The sequence below is a fragment of the Petromyzon marinus genome, chromosome 36 (assembly GCF_048934315.1).
Source record: "Petromyzon marinus isolate PM22_M1 ecotype Great Lakes invasive population chromosome 36, UKy_Petmar_22M1.pri1.0, whole genome shotgun sequence".
Lineage (NCBI taxonomy): Eukaryota > Metazoa > Chordata > Hyperoartia > Petromyzontiformes > Petromyzontidae > Petromyzon > Petromyzon marinus.
Genome location: NC_133702.1, coordinates 2,590,896 through 2,611,268, shown reverse-complemented (window position 1 = coordinate 2,611,268; position 20,373 = coordinate 2,590,896). Strand labels below are relative to the sequence as shown.

General features: G+C 43.2%; 1 long non-coding RNA gene across 1 annotated transcript; it reads right to left on the bottom strand.

Annotated features, from left to right (window-relative positions):
• Positions 1-4,950: 4,950 nt before the first annotated feature.
• On the bottom strand, positions 4,951-11,075 carry LOC142930073 (uncharacterized). Its single transcript, XR_012946028.1, has 3 exons — positions 10,457-11,075; positions 8,153-8,314; positions 4,951-6,320 (listed from the first exon to the last, which is right to left on the bottom strand). It is a non-coding gene; the product is annotated as an uncharacterized LOC142930073 (long non-coding RNA).
• Between the last annotated feature and the right edge of the window lie 9,298 nt (positions 11,076-20,373).

The window sequence follows — 20,373 nt, the reverse complement described above, 5'->3', positions numbered from 1 at the left end:
TAACAGCAGTGACGAGTGATGTCTGAAGCCGGCCTGACTGACTTGATGAAGAATGGTCAAACAAACTCTACAGCCAACAGAGCACGAATAAAAAAAAAACTGGCCACATTGATTCTCAAAGTAAAAAATATATATATACACGTAACGTTAACGTTATGAGCAACGGTCCTTTTTTACAGAAACTATTGGTATACCAAAGAACTTTTGCCCACAATGTGAGCGGAATATAATTTTATTTTACAAAGAAGCATTGAAGGCACACCGGTGTTCAGAATGAATTATTTTTTACAGTTTTTTTTTTACTTGAACCAAGTTGTACAAATAAATGTATAATGGTATTATCATTCAATTAGTAAATGACTCTTAGACTTGTTTTTAGCTTGCATTTTCAGTGGCCAAGTGAGAGTGTTTGGCAAAAATTGCAATCCTACAGTGTCCTAGGACAAGTGGCAATGCACCACAGATTTTTGAAATCTTAAGACCAGTAAGTTTCTGATGTCATTCCTTGATATAAATATGCCATTTTATTACCATGGAAATTTTACGGTAAAATCACATTCACTGTTAAAACGGACACGTTGCTAACTTTATGGGCATTTCACACAGCATGCAATTTTATTTCAGAAATTACTGTAAGATAATGTATTTATTTTATCTGATTTTTTACAGAGCAGACCAGGCATTACCCCCCCCCCCCCCCCCGCCTACTCACCAATTTAAAGAGAGCCTACATTTACTGCAGGTGCATTCAACCACCGAGTTTTAAGATTCAAGGAAGGTTGTAGACGAACTATCTACAAATGGATAAGATCGTTCAATTATTTCTGGGACGACTGTGATGAGATTATCATGTGCAGCCAGCAACCTCTGGGGCTGACGGGGCCCTGTTTTATCAGCATTTCTGCCCCCGGAGGGGGGTGAAAAACCTTAAGAAAACACAACCAAATTCCGCCTATCTCCACCACTTGCCCGTCAACCCATTTTGTTTTTTAACCCTTTCATCGAGTATTAGGAGGCAAAAAAAAAATTCCGTTACTTGAAGGAACACGTGCGCAAGTGTGTGCAGATAGGAGCACCGCACGCACGCACTTTCAGAGACCTACTTTACAAGCAAATGCATCGTCTGACCTCCTTTCCAGCGCGTTTGTTCAACTATAACAGCAACTGCACAGCACCAGTGGTGTGATGAGTATATTTATGTATGTATGTATGTTGAAATTCTTCCACATCGCACGTAGCTGGCCGTGCTAATTGGAGGTGCCCAGCTGTATAACTCACGAGAACTGATAACAAACTACACTGAAAAGTAATTTTAGATCGGGTTAACCTAAAAGAACCATAACATTGTCATGTGCAAGATGTTACCACTGTGACCAGGTCACTATACCCCTGTTGCCTAATACACTCACACGGTAGATTTAAAATCTATATATAAAATCCATGTTTAACCTCAAATTGGTCAATGGCAACCATGCTGTGTGCAGCAATTGCTAAAACAAAAAGTTGTAAGGGTGAAACATGGCAAATGGGAGACATTGCAGTGTAGAGTGATGTTGAAAAAAATGCATAAAGCACAATAACCCATGCATTCCCTCCGTAAGCACCATAAATTTTCGTTTACATGTCACTCCGTCAAGCCATACTCGTGTGCTTCTAAGCTTGATTGTATGCAAGACTGACGTAGCCTGTAGCTATATCTGCACACCACTTTACCCTCTCAATACAGAGAGATATGCAATGCTGCCCCAAAGTATGAATTATGTTTCCAGTAAATTAAAACAACTCTGCTTGTGGAATGGTAAACAGCATTGTGTTAGGTCCCCTGTGCTGCCCACGATGTGTATTAGAGCAAGCCCTTTTCCCTGGAGCCACCAATTGTAGAAAACGTGCTCCACTATAGATTACAGCTCCATTCTGTGTGCCAATATTAACGCCAGTGGCATTACCTTTAACAAAAAAAACGCGCGCATATTAGATATTTTTTTTTTAAATATTGCGACGACTGTCTTATATTGAATCATATAGTTGAGATATATGATTTTTATTTTAGCCAGGTGAGGGGCAATTGAGATAAAGGATCCCAATTTGCGAAGCAATTCTGGCCATCATTCCACCGATTTTGGGTGGAATGATGACCGTTTTTGTTAGAAAATGTAAAAACATCCAACATTTGCCATGCACATTTGGCGGATCACACTCCAAAATGCGCCGACGATTCTGCCACTCCTCGTGCCGAAATTGCAGAATGGTTTTAAGTGGGCCGGGTCACAGTGGATCTCATGGTGCGGGAGGTTTTCTCAATTGTGTGACAACTTGCCATCACTGTGCAGTGTGTCTATCGCCATTAAGGGGAGCTCCTTGTACAGGCATCACTGAGTGGCGCATGATAGCCGATGTTACAAAAATGTAACGTGCATATTGGTGCCTCTAATATGCAACTTTGTTTTCCAACATTCGTATGTACACTATTAACAAGTAGGTCATTGATTTCGTCAAGGAGCATAAACCATCACGCGAACTCCTCGCAGCGGCTTTTGGCTCACCACCAAACAAGGGCGGTCACTGCATCACGCGCTTTCAGATGCGCTTCTGCGGCCGTCTGGAACGCTCTTGCTTCCGACATTAGGAAGCCACTGGAGCTATGCAGTTTTAAATCTAGATTGAAAATTAATTTATTTAGAACTGCTTTTAGTGTTTTGTTTTTTGTCCTTCCCACACACCTCCAATTATCACAGTTTGCTACGTACGGTGCGAAAGAAGTTCAACATACATACGTACATTCAAGCACTCTCCTCTTTGGGAAGTGGCAGATTGAAGGATAACGTTTACGTGATGCCGTTGATGAAGAATAATTAATGTTTGTTACGATTACATTAATGCTGATGTAGCCGATGATGATTGAATAACGTTAATGGTTGTATTTTTACCAACGTTGATGAAGTCTATTAAGATAACGGTGAATGATGATTGTAGTAATGCTAAAGTAGATTACATATATTTGACGATGATGCTTGTCACCTTTGTTGCGGCTGCTACTGCTGCTATTTCTGCTGCAGCAGTACAATGGCAGCAGCAGCAGCAACAGAAGGTCATTTTCCCGGAAAAGCGACGCTGAGTGGCTTACGCGTAGGACACTCAAGTACCCAGAGAACACCCGTGCTTAGAGGATTTAACACCGAAGTGTCCACACCATGCATGGTCTTCCCACGGAGCCACCGAAACCGCGCCTGCAGTTATGGATTGGAAAGTGTCACGTGCGAGACAACCTGGGGGAGATTCAGGGACAGGTTCTGAAACGACTCTCCACTGAGCGTGCCTCGGAACAAACACCCACACAGATCAGTTTAACACCTAGTAGGCTTCCGCGACCAATATAATCCATAATAGAGGTGTATTTGGGTTAGATCGCGTAAATATATAAATGTGTCGTTAAACCCGCCACCACCCGACACAGCCAACTAGTAAGGGTTGTCACGTAAACAGAACGTGGCCAATTCGTCACTCCTACAGCACTCCGGTGTGTTGGAGAGCCAAGCCACAGCATTTACAATCTGAGTACGACGTTTCGCCAGTAATTACAACTAGCTTCATCAGACAGATCGGGCTGTTGCCTAATTGGCTTTGTCAGGTGGTGGCGAGTTTATTGACACATTTATATATTTACGCGATCTAACCCAAAAAAACCTGTATTATGAACCCACACAGATGATCACATGCATATTCACTTACATACTTGGGCACGTGCACACATATACAACGATCCCACATATAGCTTCACAGACTTTTGGAGCAAGTGCTATTAGCGAGTACCTAGAAAGGGTGGTGCATCAAACCAGGTACTAATTTGAGGCTGAGTCCACCTAAGGGAGGCTCGGAACCAGTAGAAATAACGATTACTGTTGTTGCCCGTAAGCGGCAATCGAATTCTGGTCACTGGGTTCATAGCACGACGTGCACTAATACCACTCCCCATAAACAAATACAAAGATCCCCCGTATAGCCTCAGCAGACTGTTGAGGCAAGTGCTGTTAGCGAGCACCTATGAAGTTAGGCACGGTACACGAGGGGGTGGGTGGCCAGCACTACGCCCGACCGCCTTTGTCTCCCTAGTGGTGATGTTTACACACCACACCAGGTACTAATTTGAGGCTGAGTCGACCTATGGGAGGCCCAGGACCGGTTCAAATAATTATTCACTGGTGTTGGCCGTGAGCGGAAATCGAACTCGGGTCGCCGGGTTAATAGTGCAGCGCGCTAACCGCTACTACACTACCGCTTCCCTACCACTCACCTCATTCACATTCACACAAGCACACACACGATGTCACGTGTAGCCTGGGTGGAACATTACATAGGCGGGTCGGGAGCAGAAGGCCAGGCCTGTGCTCATACAGCCCCCCCCCCCCCCCCATTATAAGCTGCATTTTATACGTGGCTTCATGACTCGATATAGCAAGTAGGTTGATAAGCTGTGTGACGTTCCAGTGTTATTCCCTCTATTTGTCTGGGCTTTCTCCTGGCACTCCGATCCCTACCAATACTGTACAGGGTGCTGCAAAAAATGTGAACGCTTACATGAGACTATCGTTTTTAACTGTAACACGATAACAAATGTAATGTTAATAGCTTCAAAAAGTTAAAGAGTCTCCACTTGTTCGCCATCGTTGTCAACACGTGGCCTGGAATCTTCTCCAGGTGGTCTCCAGAGCCCGGAGGCAGCAGCACACCTTTTGTGGTCTTGTTGCAAATTCACAGAAGTGTTAAAATTGAGGCACCCTGTATGTGGGGGGAAAGACAAAGGGTTTGCCGTACAATCCAAGTAGGATCCTTAAAAAAACTCTGGGTGACTTTCCTGGGTAAATTACAATTCATTATTAATACATTAAACAACGCAAAAATGTCAAGGAATTTAAATAATGTATCGAGCAATAAGTAGGAAAAAAAATGTAGTAACTGCAGGATAGTAATTTTTTTTATTGTTTTGCAAAAAAAGTTTATGTTACATTTTTACTCCAGATATTAAGACAACGGTCTAAAGCAGTTGCAATGGAATTACATAAAACATCTCCCTGCATCCAGCTGCTCACTGCGTTTTGAAATGTTAACAATCGAACTGATCCACCGCACACACCGACAGATAATATAATCAGTGGGCCTACTTAAGCAGGCCCACACAACCCTTTAATGCATTCTGGAACTTCGTAACTTTCGCTTCTTAATTGTCAGCCCATAAAGGGACCGCTTAACCACGTCACTGCTTTTGCCAATAAACCAGACCGCGGCAGAGCAAATGGCGCTTATTTATTTTCCTCCCACTTCCACGCACTTAAAGTCACCGAGATGCCATTGACATCAGTGTTGATGCAATGGGGCGCAATTGCAGCAGAGAATCTGATGTCACAGCACTCCACTCCTTAAATAAAAAAAGGGATTACAATCAGCAAAGGATGTAGGTAAAGATATGCTTTACAAACATCCAGCTTATATATCGAAAGGCTGCTGTCTATTAACACATTTTAAGGCAAAGATGTTATTTTGCGGTATCCATGTCACCGTTTGACAGGACTGTACTTTAAATGTTTGGACTATGTTGACCTTTTTTCACACCGTACGTAGCCAACCGTGCTCATCGGAGGTGCGGGGGAAGGACACCAAACTAAACACAATTAGTTCCGAAAAAATGAGTTTTCAATCGAGATTTAAAAGTGCTCCAGTGGCTTCCTGATATCGGAAGGAAGACCTTTCCAGACGGCCACAGAAGTGCATCTGAAAGTGCGCGATGCAGTGGCCGTCTTTGTTCAATGGTTGCCGAGTAGAGGTAGATTAAATCACCCTGCTCGATTATGTAATTTCTGTCATTAAGAAATCGTGCTTTGATTCAAGAAATGAATATCTTTTAACGTGAATATACTAGCCTCTAGTGGCTGTAGGAGTCATGTTAACCAACTGCATACATCATATTGATTTTTTTTTAAAAAGGTAATTTAACTAATAATTGTTATGCGCAGCTTAATACATTTTTGAAGCTCCGATTCGTAAGATTGGCTACGTACGGTGCGAAAGAAGTTCAACACACATGCATTCATTATTGGGAGTTTCGGAAATCGAGGAATGAAGATGTCAGAAGAGAACTCGGACGAGACAAAACGCCGTCGCGACAGATCCAAGTGTAATTAAATCCACGAGGGAGAGAGCGAAGTGTCCTCTTGATTCATCTTCTCCCCTACTTGAATTCCCGCCTCCACCTGTCCCAGAATGCCCACACTCCCTCCGTTCGCTGCAACGTAACGTGACTGCACGGGCCGTAGTGAGCGAACTTTCTGGTGGAGCACGTTAAACACACACAGGGAGATTAGATCATCGTCGCCGACGCCACGGTGTCTATCGATACGCGGACGCTGATTTCCCACCCCCGCCCCAACCACCGAACCCGCTATGCAAGTAAGCAGAGTGGTGCAAGCGGTGGGAACGCGACTCGCGAGTAGACGCCGAGACAAATGCCGAATACGGTGACGCGCGCGAGAATGCAGGGCCTGGGGAAGTAGCGGCGGACAGAGACCGAGTCGGACCGACGAAGGTGAATGGAAGACGCAGAGCAGAGGGGAAAGACGACGAAACGAGGCCGTGAGATTGTTAGACAGCAGGCGGCAAGGGAGGGAAACGCGTTCAGACCCATTGTCGCTGCTGAGAAAGACGGATGTAGCCAGAGCCAGTAAAAGATAAATCAATGTATCGTTACACCCGTGTCGCCTAGGTTATACATTTTAAAGTCAAAATGTGTCCTGCTCAATCAAGTGTGTGGTGGTGCTCATATTCATTCAGAGCAACTCGCCAATAGTTCGTTTATGTCCTTGCGTATGATGGCAACGCGTTCAGAAGCGAGATGCCCATGTTGAGGTCTGCTAGCCACGACGAGAGGGCTTCAGGAGAGAGTTCGTGTCGTTTTGATATTCATCAATTGAAGGAGCACATACGACAGTGGCTTACGATATGGTCCGTGGTCAGTCTGTGGCTTATCTTTAATTTGCTTTTCATGGAAGAGATGTGCGCATCGGCCTGTTGATGGTCTGATGCGGTTGATGGTTCCACCAGTGTATTCACGGAATATCAAAGCCAGATGGTGCTATGTTTGGGTCTAAAATCGGGTGTTTTTTAGCCACTCGTGAAGGTTCCACAATCACATCAGGTTGGATGCACCCAAAGTTGACAAATTTCGGAAGCTCAACAAATTTGAGCCTGGTTAGCACAAGTGTGATGATGTTAAAATGCCAATAATCTTGCAATCATGTATACCCACGGGTCCTCCAGTGTTTCCCTCCACATTTAGAAACATGCATTTAGATTATATCGGCTGCTATACATTTGCACATGCTAAGTCGCTTCGTTGAGCTTTCATTTGTGTGCCAGGTCGCTGATGAATAAGAGCTACATAGCTCAGTGGACTTTACCTGGTAACAAACAAATAGGTTATTGTTTTAATAGTTTAGTTTCTTGTACCTGAAGGAGGTGACAATGCTAGTTTCCATACTATTAATAAGAAGGAAACGCTAAAAGTTACACATACCCACACATAATGCAGCAATAAGAGTATAATTGCACACAAACTAGCACCATATGTTTGTGATTGCACAGCCAAGCACCGAGGGATTATAAAGCCACACATGAGGGTTAACCACCTAATTTGTCAGTCAGCCGTGACTTAATCTAGGCCATTATTAATATGGTGTGCAGGACAGCTGAGAGAGCAGGATTTTGTTTAAGAACCTCACTGGAGAGAAGGGGGGCGGGGGGGGGAAATGCAGTGACCATTAAACAGAGGGGGACAGAGAGGCACTGGCTAGGCGTGAGTGTAGTAGCCCAGGAGGATGCTGAACTGTGGTGAGACAATGGGGCTGTCATTACTGTCTCCGGAGGAGGACGATCAGGCTCACACAAGTGGCAGCCATAACGTTACCAAACGGCAGTCCAGGGTCCCACATACGTCCTCTAATCCGTACGCGCACTCTACGCATTCAATTGAACGGCGCTTAAGCCATTCTCAGCCGCATTAAATGAGACGTGAAGAATACAGAGATCGAACTGTCTCCCTGCTCAAAAGTGTACTCAGCTTTATCCGTGGCCCCCGAGCCAGCGGTGGACATTGAAAACCTACCGTGGCAGTTGGTCAATCTTCTCCGTGGAATGGACAGCCTCGTCGCAAGGCGGCATTTGTTCTGTTTTTCAATTCCACGAGGAATAAAGGACGGCCGCATTCCCTTGATCGGCACACGAAACTCGCAATCTTCCCTGCGCGGTTCCAGCGCTCTGCTCACCACTGCACCACGCAGCCAGATAGAATGCGCGTGTAGAGATTCCCCGCAATGGATTTAACCAAAGCAAGCTACGACCCGACTCGGCTTTGCTTGGTTATCTCTGGCGAATGCAAACTTCGACAATTGTTTACAGTTACACTCTGATTTGTAATAACGAGATTACCATTTGCGCGAGGAAACCACGCATGAGAATTGTTTGTTTACAAACACCAAAGTATTGAAATATTTACAGCGGGGGTGGCAGGGGGGGGCGAAGTAATCTTAGACAGGCAGCTGTGAAAATTGGCAAGGTTCATGGTATCTGGAGCCAATTATGGGATAAAATGAAGGTCATGACTTACTGTGTTAAAGATAACCACGATAACATCAGCCAAAATAAAACTATATTAAAGCATCACTTGAAGGCATTTATTTTGCAACGTTTTCAAATTAGCCTTGACTGAGACGCTTGTTCAACCCAGAGACACTAATGTAAAAATATTGGAAAAGAAATCCAATGCACTTGCATGAAAAATGTAATCACATTCTGTATATATATAAACCTTGGATACACAGTTATTAATGAGATACATAGCATGTTCGATTGTGTGTGGGTGTCTCTAAAAATAATACCACATACCACATCATAATTGCGTATACACACACATTACCATATCAATTTTCCATTAAGTTGAAATGTTGCTTTACAGAAAATGTCAGTGACCTGTCTCATCATCATCACTGGACATCAAAGTCAATAACACCTGAAATGCCTTTCGATGTCATAAATACAGAACATCAATTATAGATTTGAAGACCTGTGCCATCTGCATTCCACTTGAAAGCAATTTTAAGCACCTGGCGCCTCTTAGTTAGTAAAATGGGAAATTGCATTGGACATGATATTTACATATACGATCTGAGAAATTTAATGGATTTGGAAACTTTAAACGTGAGTGAGCGATGTAATTGGAAAAGGCTGACCGACAAAGAACATTTGAAAAAGTCCTAAGCTGATTTTAAGGGTAACCAAGCAAACCCAGAGGATTGTAGTTCATAAAATTGTACTGTTTGTACAATGTACGTTATGTATAGTGAGAACTGCTCAACATTTTCTGGTTAAATAAATACTTAGGGAACCATCAGTTATATTGGTTGTGTATTTTAAGAATAGTGTACATCAAAATGTTTGTAAACATGTGCCATAAACAACTGATGTTCACATTATATTATAATGTAATATAATAAATAAAAATTACATAAACCATGGCTGTTAATAATGATTAAAACATCGTATATAAGCATTTCACAGCTCAAAAGAAGCCATGAGGTTGGTTGGTAACCATGAACCAATGATGGGAATTCCATTTTCCCATGACAATGAACCAGTTTACTTTCCTCCAAAGCCTAGGCCTACGCATTGTGTCAGTTAAGGATACATTATGGGGACACGTTAACCCAAGCAGGAATAGAAAACTGATAGTGTCACCTGGCCAATTGTTGACGAACTGCAACATTTAACAAACATTTGTGCTACGCACGCACATACAAACGAGGTACACACACGCGCACACACGGTGGCATAACAAATGTATGTACAATGATTAAAAAAACAAAGTCAAGTGTTGCCCTGCTGCACAAAGCCACGGTTTTATTATCTTGACTTAAAGCTTTCGTGACTGCAGGAATTCACATCTTTCGGCAAAGTCACGTAGATAGAGTCCCTGCAGGATGTGGCAGAATTGCAAGGTATGACGGTGGAGCGACACCCGACAAAGCAGCCAAAGTATTTTACTCTTCAGGCACGAGACACGGTGTTGCAAGCGTCCCGAGCTCCCCCCCCCCCCCACACTTATATATATCCCTCAAACCCCATTTCTCGAATGTTCCTTGACCCACTTTTCCCGCCAGCCATTCACCTTCCCACTTTCCTCCGCACCGATTCCAACCGATCTGCCCGTCAATCATCCTCCGTTTCCCGCACTTCCTATTTTGTATTTCTCCTCAAATCCCCTTCAATTTCCCTGCCTCTGGTCAATGCCCTTTAAGGCCCCGTTACGCACCGACGAGAGGGCTTGTTTCTACTTCCCGACTGGCCCTGTCACGCCGTGCCCACCGTGCCAGGTGAGTATCGTCGGTAGCGACACAAATCTCGACAGAGGTACCGGTGGTGGTGCGATGACTTCACTAGCGACGCTTTCTCTCTCTCGTCATCTTCACCAATCCTGCGTTCACATTTGAGTCTGGACGGGAGGTATTTCGGGACAAAGCATTTAAAAAAAACACACACATTTCCATGCAAGTGAAGTCAATACAGCCTTGAAACCATTCATAACCTCATTCAATGCATGCATTCCAAGTTATAATGCAGTATTGATGCGTTGTTAGTCTCATTTTGTGCTTTAATTGGACAAAGCCACGAGGTCAAACAATTTCAAAAACATGACGTTTTTTTTTTGTGCGCTGCAGAATGCAAAGCCATTGTAAAAGCGATGTAACTATTTTCACGGTAAGTGCTGATTACATACACGACTACAAGCCATTATTGTGTTGGGTAGCAATTACATGTAATTACATCTCAATTATTACTTTCAAAAGCTGTTAAATATTGTGTTGGATTACAAGTGAAGTAAAATAGTTGGGTTAAGGGTTATCTTCAGGGGGCACAAAAATCCACTGCAGCCTTTAAATAACCCGTGTTTAATTAATTAAATACGATGAGCTAATCATGGTATATTAATTAGAATAAGCACGTTTAGCTTTTGGCAATTCAGCAATGCAACTGCGAACATTTATGCAATCGACATCGCGGAGTGTGGCACTGATTTCGGATTGATTGGTACCCCAGTCGCGGAGTTAAGTACACCCCTGGAAAAAAATAGTGTTCCAGATATAACATATTCAATTGCCTCGCATATTTTGTATTATTTGGTACCTCGAGGTAACGACATCAAGATCATATTGTAGCAGCACAGAAAAAAATACCTAATCTGGTGTGTATAGAGGTAAATTAATTATAAGTTACTGATAACCTTTTAAAGTGCACTTAAGAATGCATCGCCTTTTATTAACTAAGTTTCAACTTCAAGAACCTTACTCTGAATGTCCTGTGAATAATGAAAACCCATTTAAGGTCACATATTTGGAAGCAGAAATACTGTCGGTGGATAAATACGACTCTGGTAAAAAAGAAAGAAGTACTGAATTACAATGCCTTACCACCAACCATTATCCACAGCCTTGAAAGTTACAAAACCCATTAGCACCAATTCCTCACACAGCTATCCCACTGGCACCAACAGCTTGAGCCTTGACTTTGCTTCTGACGACTAAGCATTTTTCAGCATTACATACCCTGTGCATGTTCTAGGAAATTTCCCAAAAAATGTATCAGCGTTTCAAATGAGCATGGGGCAATATACGTCCACAAATGTCAGTTAGTTGTGGAAATTCCACATTCCTCTGAAATAAATCACTTTATGGCAGGGACCACGCTCCATAAAGAGACAACCTAGGACTGATTTCTGACAAAGTGATACTTATTTGGTTAATAATACAGTGGGTGTATTAACCACACCTCTGATTAACACGATTGGCTACGTACGGTGCAAAAGAAGTTCAACATACAGGGACTCCTCTACTTACGAACGAGTTAGTTTCCAGAGGTCTGTTCGGAAGTCGATTTGTTCTTAATAGCAACTTTACTTCTTTCGATTCCCAACATGTACGGCGTGTACACTAAACACAGGGAATTGCTTTAAAAGTTGCATAATCTCCTGTAGATGCCACTGGTTCTGAGTGTTCTGCAGATGAAGATGCCATTGGTTCTTCGCGTTATGCAGATGTAGAGGCCACCAACGCCATCTATTGCGCGGCGGTTGAACTTACGACTCTCAATTCGAAAAGGCAACTGGACAAACGGACAGATTTGTTCGTATCTCTGAAAGTTCGTAAATCGAATGTTCATGAGTAGACAAGTCCCTATACATACATTAACCATAATACCGTATACACGCCGCCTGCATCACATTTGACGTTAAACATCCACCGTCATTCCAAATTTAAAAATGATACTGCAAATTACTGATTTGGGAATTGCACAACGGCAACGTCAACCCGGAAATTGTGAAACTCCTCCAGCCTGCGTCGATGGAACGTATTACCCCCCTTCGCGGTGACAGCTTTGAGAAATGGCACAAGTACAAAATGTACAAAATTATTGTCATTGTTACGTCTTTTTAAGTGGGCACTTTGCTAGCCACGTGTCTTCAAAGCAGGCCACTGCGAATAAAGTGCAACAACTGCGAACGTGCACGGCCTGTGAGAATTTGCAATGCATCACAGGTACGTCATTACGTCTGAAGCATCTTTCACAACGCGTTCCAGCCTACATTGGCATTCTGATTTGCCGCCAACGTACGGCCCCACACATCAGCATACTCAATGTCGTTCGAACATGGGTCCATTAAGAACACAGAAAAATTGGCCTTAGTATTTGTAAACAATCAATTCAGGTGCCAATGTTGGCTGTCGATACCAAGCCATGTGGATATTGTGAGTTATGCATCTCATCTTTGCCTCTATTCACCGTTCCAAGAGAAATCAAGATATGAGATGCAAATCAATGTTATTGAATTATTCGTGTGTGAGTGAGGAATACTAAACACAGTATTCCCCCCAATAAATATAAAAAATATTGTAAACCTATTTTTTTCATCATTTCAAAACAATCGCCCGTCATCACTAGATTCAGGTTTTCCCCGAAATGCATTTTAAAAGACGGTTGCTTTTGCTCTAAGTGGGAATAGTAATAATCATTGTGCCATGAGGTTAACAATAACGTATACAATCTTGATTTGAAGCTTTCGTGACTGCAGGAATCCATACTCTTTGGTTCTTTCGGTAAAGTCACGTAGGTAGAAAAATAAAATAGATCACGACGTTTCGAACGCAACACAAGCAACCGTCATCAGGTGAGACAACCACAGCAAGTAACAACTGCTGAAGTAGGCGAGAGATCTGCCGTGACACGAGGTTTCTATGCCTCTATTACCTGATGACGATTGCTTGTGTTGCAATCGAAACGTCGTGATCTCTTATTTTTCTACCTGCGTGGCTTTACCGAAAGAACCAAAGAGTATAATAACGTATACATCATTTGGCACCCGTAATTGTGCATTTCACACAACGTTTCGTGCAATAACATCGTGGCTTCATAGCTTGGCATGCAAGTTTTCTTTGGAATTAAGTTAGCTTGGGTTGCTTGACCATACTAGCCAATACTTCTCCACACTGATCAGTAATGCTGGTTGGAGGGAGGGCTCAGGACTGGTTCAGATATCAATCACCACCGATGTCAGCTGTGGCAAGGAACTAACGTTCGAAGGTTCTGAGTTTGGAGCGTAGTTTGCTGATCACGATGCCACCACTCCTGGCGTTCTCCCCAAGGGCAATACGAATGTACGAAAGCTGATCTTAAGTGGAAATTAAAGTACACTGAGGCGCTGTGTAATTCTTTATATATATAAAAAAACATTTGGTGTTGTGGCATAACTCATATATACATTTAAATAGTACACGTGGATAAAAACGAAAATTAACGTAGATTATGCATATAAAGTTGACGGCATACGCTGTTATTTACTGATCCACTTACCTAACAGCAACTCATAAAACTATTACTTCCATTATGCAACTGGATACACATTTGCATATCATTCTCCTACTTTAAAATGAACTATATATGTGCACAGACATGCTTGCATATATCCATTAATTCTCGATTGATTGTTAATTCGGGTGGAGCAGTGGAGCAATGATTAACGGACTACTATGAACCCGGCGATATGAGTTTGACTCCTGGCCATGGTTAATGTTAAAAACGAGCTATTATTGAATAGATCCCCCCACCCCCCTTCACAATTATGGTTAAAACACCATGACTGACCCAGCTTAAGGAGGAAATTACCCAATAGTGGATTGACAAAGGGCTGTACATTATTAAAAAATGTTAATTCTGCACGTTTAGAGCCGCTGTGGACAAACTTGTGCAAATATTAAAATTGTGAATATTTTATCGGCATCAATTTCGATCAAATTGTTGCCGGCAATCACATTGCAGAGAGAAGAAGTGGAATGGTTCATCGTTCGGTCAAACTCATCTAAATCATTATCTGGAACCTTCCATGATGGTTCTGGTCTAGCACTGTTAAACAAGCCTCATTAGTCTCACCATTGCAAGCAAATCCACGGGATCAATACTCTTTTCCTCTCAATGTGTGGCCATCTGTTTATGCTTATAGATTTGATATTCTGGAAGCTTGTTAGAGCGCTCAGAGGCTTTGGGAGGTCATAGTTTTCATTTGTACTGCTTGGCTGAAACTTATTTGGTTCAGTAATTGTTTGACCCCCACATGTATGCCGAGAAACAACCCGGTGTAACCCCATGAGCTCTGACGGATTTACGTACGCACTGTTTTGCCACGCATTCAGTCTCTCTTGTTTGTTGTTCATAAAGGAAACAGGATCACCAGCCACTCACGGCCTCAGCTGAACCTCTAACGATGCTCATAGCACAACAATAACCAAAGCCTGCCTGGCATTGATTTCTGTCGATTGCTCCGAAATGAAAACCCAACAGAACAAAAATCATCCAATTTAGGAAAAGGCTTTACGATTACCGTTTTAATTTTGTTTAACGTCCATAGGTTTCAATAGATGAGTAGAACAGGGTTAAGTGGATTCTACTGAGATCATTATATGTGCATGCAAACGGATGTTTAAGAGGAAAGTATGGCAAATGAGTTGCCGACCCATGTTATGCAGATGTTTGCATGTTCTTTCCACATTTGTGGCTCTCCCCCTTGTACTTGTTTTCTCAAACAAAGTTTTGTAATATTCTTGGTTCTTTCGGTAAAGTCACGTAGAAGGGAAACAATAAAATAATACAAATATAAAACAATAAAATTCTCACGACATTTCGACTGCAACACAAGCAATCATCATCAGGTGTGAAAGCCACAGCAAGAGAATTTTAAAAAAGTGGCGGTTTTTTAACGTTAGCACCACGGATAGCGATTTGACAGTTTGTTCAGATGGACGAGTCCATCTATGTTTGGAAAAGAGGAGGAGGGAGACGAAAATAATGGATGCGGTCTGAAAGCCACCATAAGCGTGAACAATCAATTAAGACCCGAAATGGTTTATTAAATCCTTCCAATGATTGCTAAGCCAGAATCCATCTTCTCGGTTGAAATTGTCTCTGTGTTTGTATATGTGGATAGCCTCATGAACGAATCTCTAATGGTAGCCAGATGGCTTGCAGAGAACCTCTGTCTTGGAGAAGTCAATGTCATGTGAGCCTACTGAATTATAAAAGTGATCAGCCACGGCCGAGGTGTTGGTCCTACCGTGTTTTAGGTCTGCTTTGTGTTCACGGATGCGGTCCGAGACATGTCGTTTGGTTTCTCCAATGTAACTACTACCACAGAGGCAACTTAGTTTGTAGACGCCAGGGTACTGTATGTCCGGAATCACATCTTTTACAGACGGAACCAGATTACGGATTTTATGTAACGTGTTGAATCGGACCTGGATCTTGTGACAACATGTAGTGTGTTATACTCTATTTCAGAGTGAAATGGAACAAAATGAGAATAGCTGGATTTATGAATTGTTTTTGTTTTACAAGGTAAGGCCCACTTAGCTATGTAGCTCTTTTTCAGAAGCGACCTGGCCACAAATTATAGCTCAACGAAGTGGCTAATCACGTGGGAGTTCACAGCAGCCAGACACTCTAAACGCATGCTCTAAATTTGGAGGAAAAAACTGGAGGACCCGAAGAAAAATCCACGCGACCACAGAGAGAGAGAGATGCAAACTCCAATTATACAGGCGTCCGTGGTCGGGATCGAACCCACGCCCTCCTGTACACCAGGCGAGGTAGTTAACATATCGCCACCGTGATGGACAGCGAGATGATTTTTTTTGCCGTTTAAGCCTTTTCAGATAATACTGCCAGGATATACAGCACGGTATTGATTTTCACGGCGCAATGCTGACACCTGCTGAAAAACTTTGGGATTACAAGCATTTACCTCTTGTTTCCTTGCGAGATTTGATGGCATGCAGGAAATAATTTTGTATTCTGTAACATGTACGAACCGGGTACCTATCTCAAGCAGTTTAACACGTTGGCTTTCGCGACCAATATTATTCATAATAAAGGTTTTTGGGTTAGATCGCGTTATTTATAAAAGTGTCGTAACCCTCCACCACCCGACACGGCCAATCAGCAAAAAAGTGTCACGTTGACAAAATACAAATAATTCACTACTTTAGCCCACCGGTGTGTTGAAGAGTGAATCCACAACATTTACAGTTTGAGTACGACGTTTCGCTGGTAATTACATCCAGCATCATCGGGCAATAACGCGATCTAACCCAAAAACCTGTATTATGAATATCTCAAGCAATTCTAATTATATTGATGAACCATCACACTTGCATTACTGGTGTCATTTAGCGGTTTCTCTCGCAACGTGATGGTCACGTGATGGTGACTGCGTGCTCGCCTCTTAACTCAATCGACTTGGAGACAGGGCTCGTGAACCGTGCCAAGATCACGTGAGTTTAAGGCACACCGGCAGGAGCAGTGCAATCCTTTCCATGCGAGAGACAGTGCAGCAAACAGATTTCTGCACCATCTGTGTGGGGGCAAGTCAAGAGTGGGTGTTCTCCGGAGAGCGAGGTTCTCGTCGGAGGTGAAAATATCGCACCATGGTGCATTTCAGCAGGGAGACCGTTGTCATAACGAGTACACAGAATCATTTTTATTGTAATTTACATGTAGAATATGTAATTTACTCAAAACAAAAATATATTTTAAATTGCAATAATTTAAATCCCTTTGTCAATTCTGATATGGGATGAAGGCTTCTTCACATTGGTCAAACTCAAGTCGCGAGGTTCAGAGTGCAGTGTGCTAACCATTGCACCACTACTCCCCGTCCTGCCCCCCACAGTAGACATCAAGAGATATTAATTACATCTAATGTGTATGTTCAATATTAATTAGAGAAAAAATATAAAAAAATAAAACTAAGGCGTTCAGCACAACAACCAACTAGGTGCCTAATAGAGAAGTACAAATAGTGTTATCGTCATTTGTATTAATCTCCTCCTGCCGACTTGTACGTATGTACCCATCTCGTTATTCTCCATTAGAGAGTTCCAGATATCAGTGTGTAGACAAAGTGCAGCCCTAAGTGCGGGAGGTCACAAATCCTCTGATTAACACGGCTGGCGACGTACGGCGCGAAAGAAGTTCAGCATGCACAACGCAGCAAAGACCGCCGCATTCTCATCGAATTCATCATCATTTCCCCTTACCCCTTTGGGCGCACGCGGCCACTTGCTCAACGCAAACGCAATGGCGCTGGCTTGGGGGAAAGGTTATTTTGGTGACCATGGGCTGGAGTTCATGTCAGTGGTCGCAGCTGTGAATGAGGGATGGCTCAGGGTGCCATCGATTGGCTATGAAGTGAAGGAAAAGGGAGAGAGAGAGAGCGAAACGCCTCAATGACGTAACCAGTATAAATTATGACCGCTCTCACTGGGAGGCTCGTGATTGGCAGAATCAATATCAAGCAATGCGTGTTCTCATCTCGAGCCTTGGAATTTGCTGGATGATCAATTAGTGAGGAAATAATTAAATGAAACGATGTTGTGGGAGGGTCAAACTTGCCTTTGATGTGTCGTACAATTGCCTTAGATTAGCAATTGGTCAGATTTATTATCAAAGTATAATGAAGTACTATCTACTGCCGTTAACATTGTTTTCATTTATTTGACTTGTGTTGTCTCATTGATTCGTGTACGTGGCGTGCCTTTCATGCAGTGTAAACCTCTACCGGCGACACGGCGATGCTTGTGGTTAGCCAGGTCACATGTGTGTGTGTGTTTTGTGGGTGAAGTCGATGGCCTCGAGATGTTAACGACCTCGCCTGGTATACAGGCGGTCGTGGGTTCAATCCCGACCCTGATGCCTGCTGCTATATACAGCATTTGGAGTTTTAATGTTACTTGGATTTTTCTCCGGGTCCTGCGGGTTTTCCCTCCACATTTAGACTCAACGTCCGTTTAGATTATGTGGCTAATGTAAATGTCCACGTCATGAGCCACTTCGTTGAGCCATCATTTGTGGCCATGTAGCTTCTGTAAAAGAGCGACATAGCTCAGCGGGCCTTATCTGGTCAAATAAAAAAAAACAAATAGTTTAGTTTCGTAGTCTAAGTCAGGTGAGTGCGGGGCAACCTTTCACCTGAGGCGACTTGTCAACAGGGTTGGTACGTCTTTAATGTGAGGCAAGCCACACCACAAAGTGTCCACATGGTAATCAAACTTGTGGACAGCAAGTTGCACTCAAAGCATACAATGTACAAACTCGAATACACACCCACTCACACCTATGTTCCCGTGCGTTCCCAAACACACACACACGCTTCGATAAGGCAACCCGAGCCACTGCTGGACATTAAAGCTGTTTTGCCTATCCTTCTGTATATGGGGATATTCTCATTATCCACAAAAGTATGACGAGCAACACGAGATGTCACACTTTTACTCCGATCTCGGTTCTTCCTCGGGATTCAGGGGGTTGTTGTTGTGACGACTTAGACTCAGAATCTTAATTTAGACCACAGGAGGAGGAATCCGCTGAGCTGCGACGCTCTTTTTCACAGACGTCCAGTATGGGTGGGTCAACAAGTCACACCCTGTTAGTCCGACACCACTTACATCACAGTCCTCGCACTCAGCGTTCAGTGACTTCGTCACCCCTGCCCTCTAACAGATGGATGGACCTCCTCGACATCACGAAACACAAGATCCAGGTTCGTTTCAACACAGTACACAAAATCCGTGATTTAATCCCATCTGTAAAGGATGTGATTCCTGACGTGCAATACCCTGGTGTCTACAAACTGAGTTGTGGTTGTGGCAGCAGTTACACTGAGGAAACGAAACGGCATGTCTCGGACCGCGTTCGCGAACACAAGGCAGATCTGAAACACGGTAGGACCAATACCTCTGCCGTTGCTGATCATTGTTTTATCGCTGTGGGCTCACACGAAATTGATTTTTCCAAGACGGAGGTACTCTGCAAACCTACCGGCTACCTTCAGAGATTTGTTCATGAAGCCATCCAGATATATAAACACAGACACAACTTCAACCGAGAAGATGGGTACAAACTGAACAATCATTGGAAGGACGTTATTGACCAGGTAAAGTCTTGACTGACTGTGATGTTTCCATCCTACCTGCCTATGTCAGCTGTTATTTCGACTCTCCGTGTCTCTCTCTATGCCTCTCTCTTAGATCTGTCATGCTCAGATGTCCTTTGCATTGCACTCTCATGCTCACGTCTTTTGGATTGCACTCTCATGCTCACATGTCCTTTGGATTGCACTCTCTCTTGCCTCGTGGAGGCCATTCTTCGATCTTACATTAACATCATGCAAATCTCTCACATTAACATAGCCACTTCCGTGCCCTCTAATGTCTCACATTAACATCATGCTAATCTCTCACATTAACATAGCCACTTCCGTGCCTTCGTCGAGGAAGCCGCTTTCCTATCTTACAGTTACATGATAATCTCTCACATTAACATCATGCTAATTTCTCACATTAACATCACTAGCCCCGCCCACATCTTTATGACCCTTGGGCTACACCCATTTCAAACCGTTTAAAACAGTCTGCCTCAGCAACAGACCATGCTTTCCCACCTGAGGACGGACGCTTGTGTTGCGCCCGAAACGTCGTGATTTTGTTTTATTTTACCGAAAGAACCAAAGAGTATGCATTCCTGCAGTCACGAAAGCTTCAAATCAAGATTATCACGAAACCAATTTTATTCAAAAACGGTCCTTTAACAGGCACGGGTTGCCTTCCCAGCAGTCTCCACGAGATGGCGATGTACACCACCCCATCACCATTTGATTATCTGGTGTATTCGAGCGTGTGGCCTGATGCTACCTCGCCACGAATTACTTTTCTTGCGATGCAAAAACGCCAA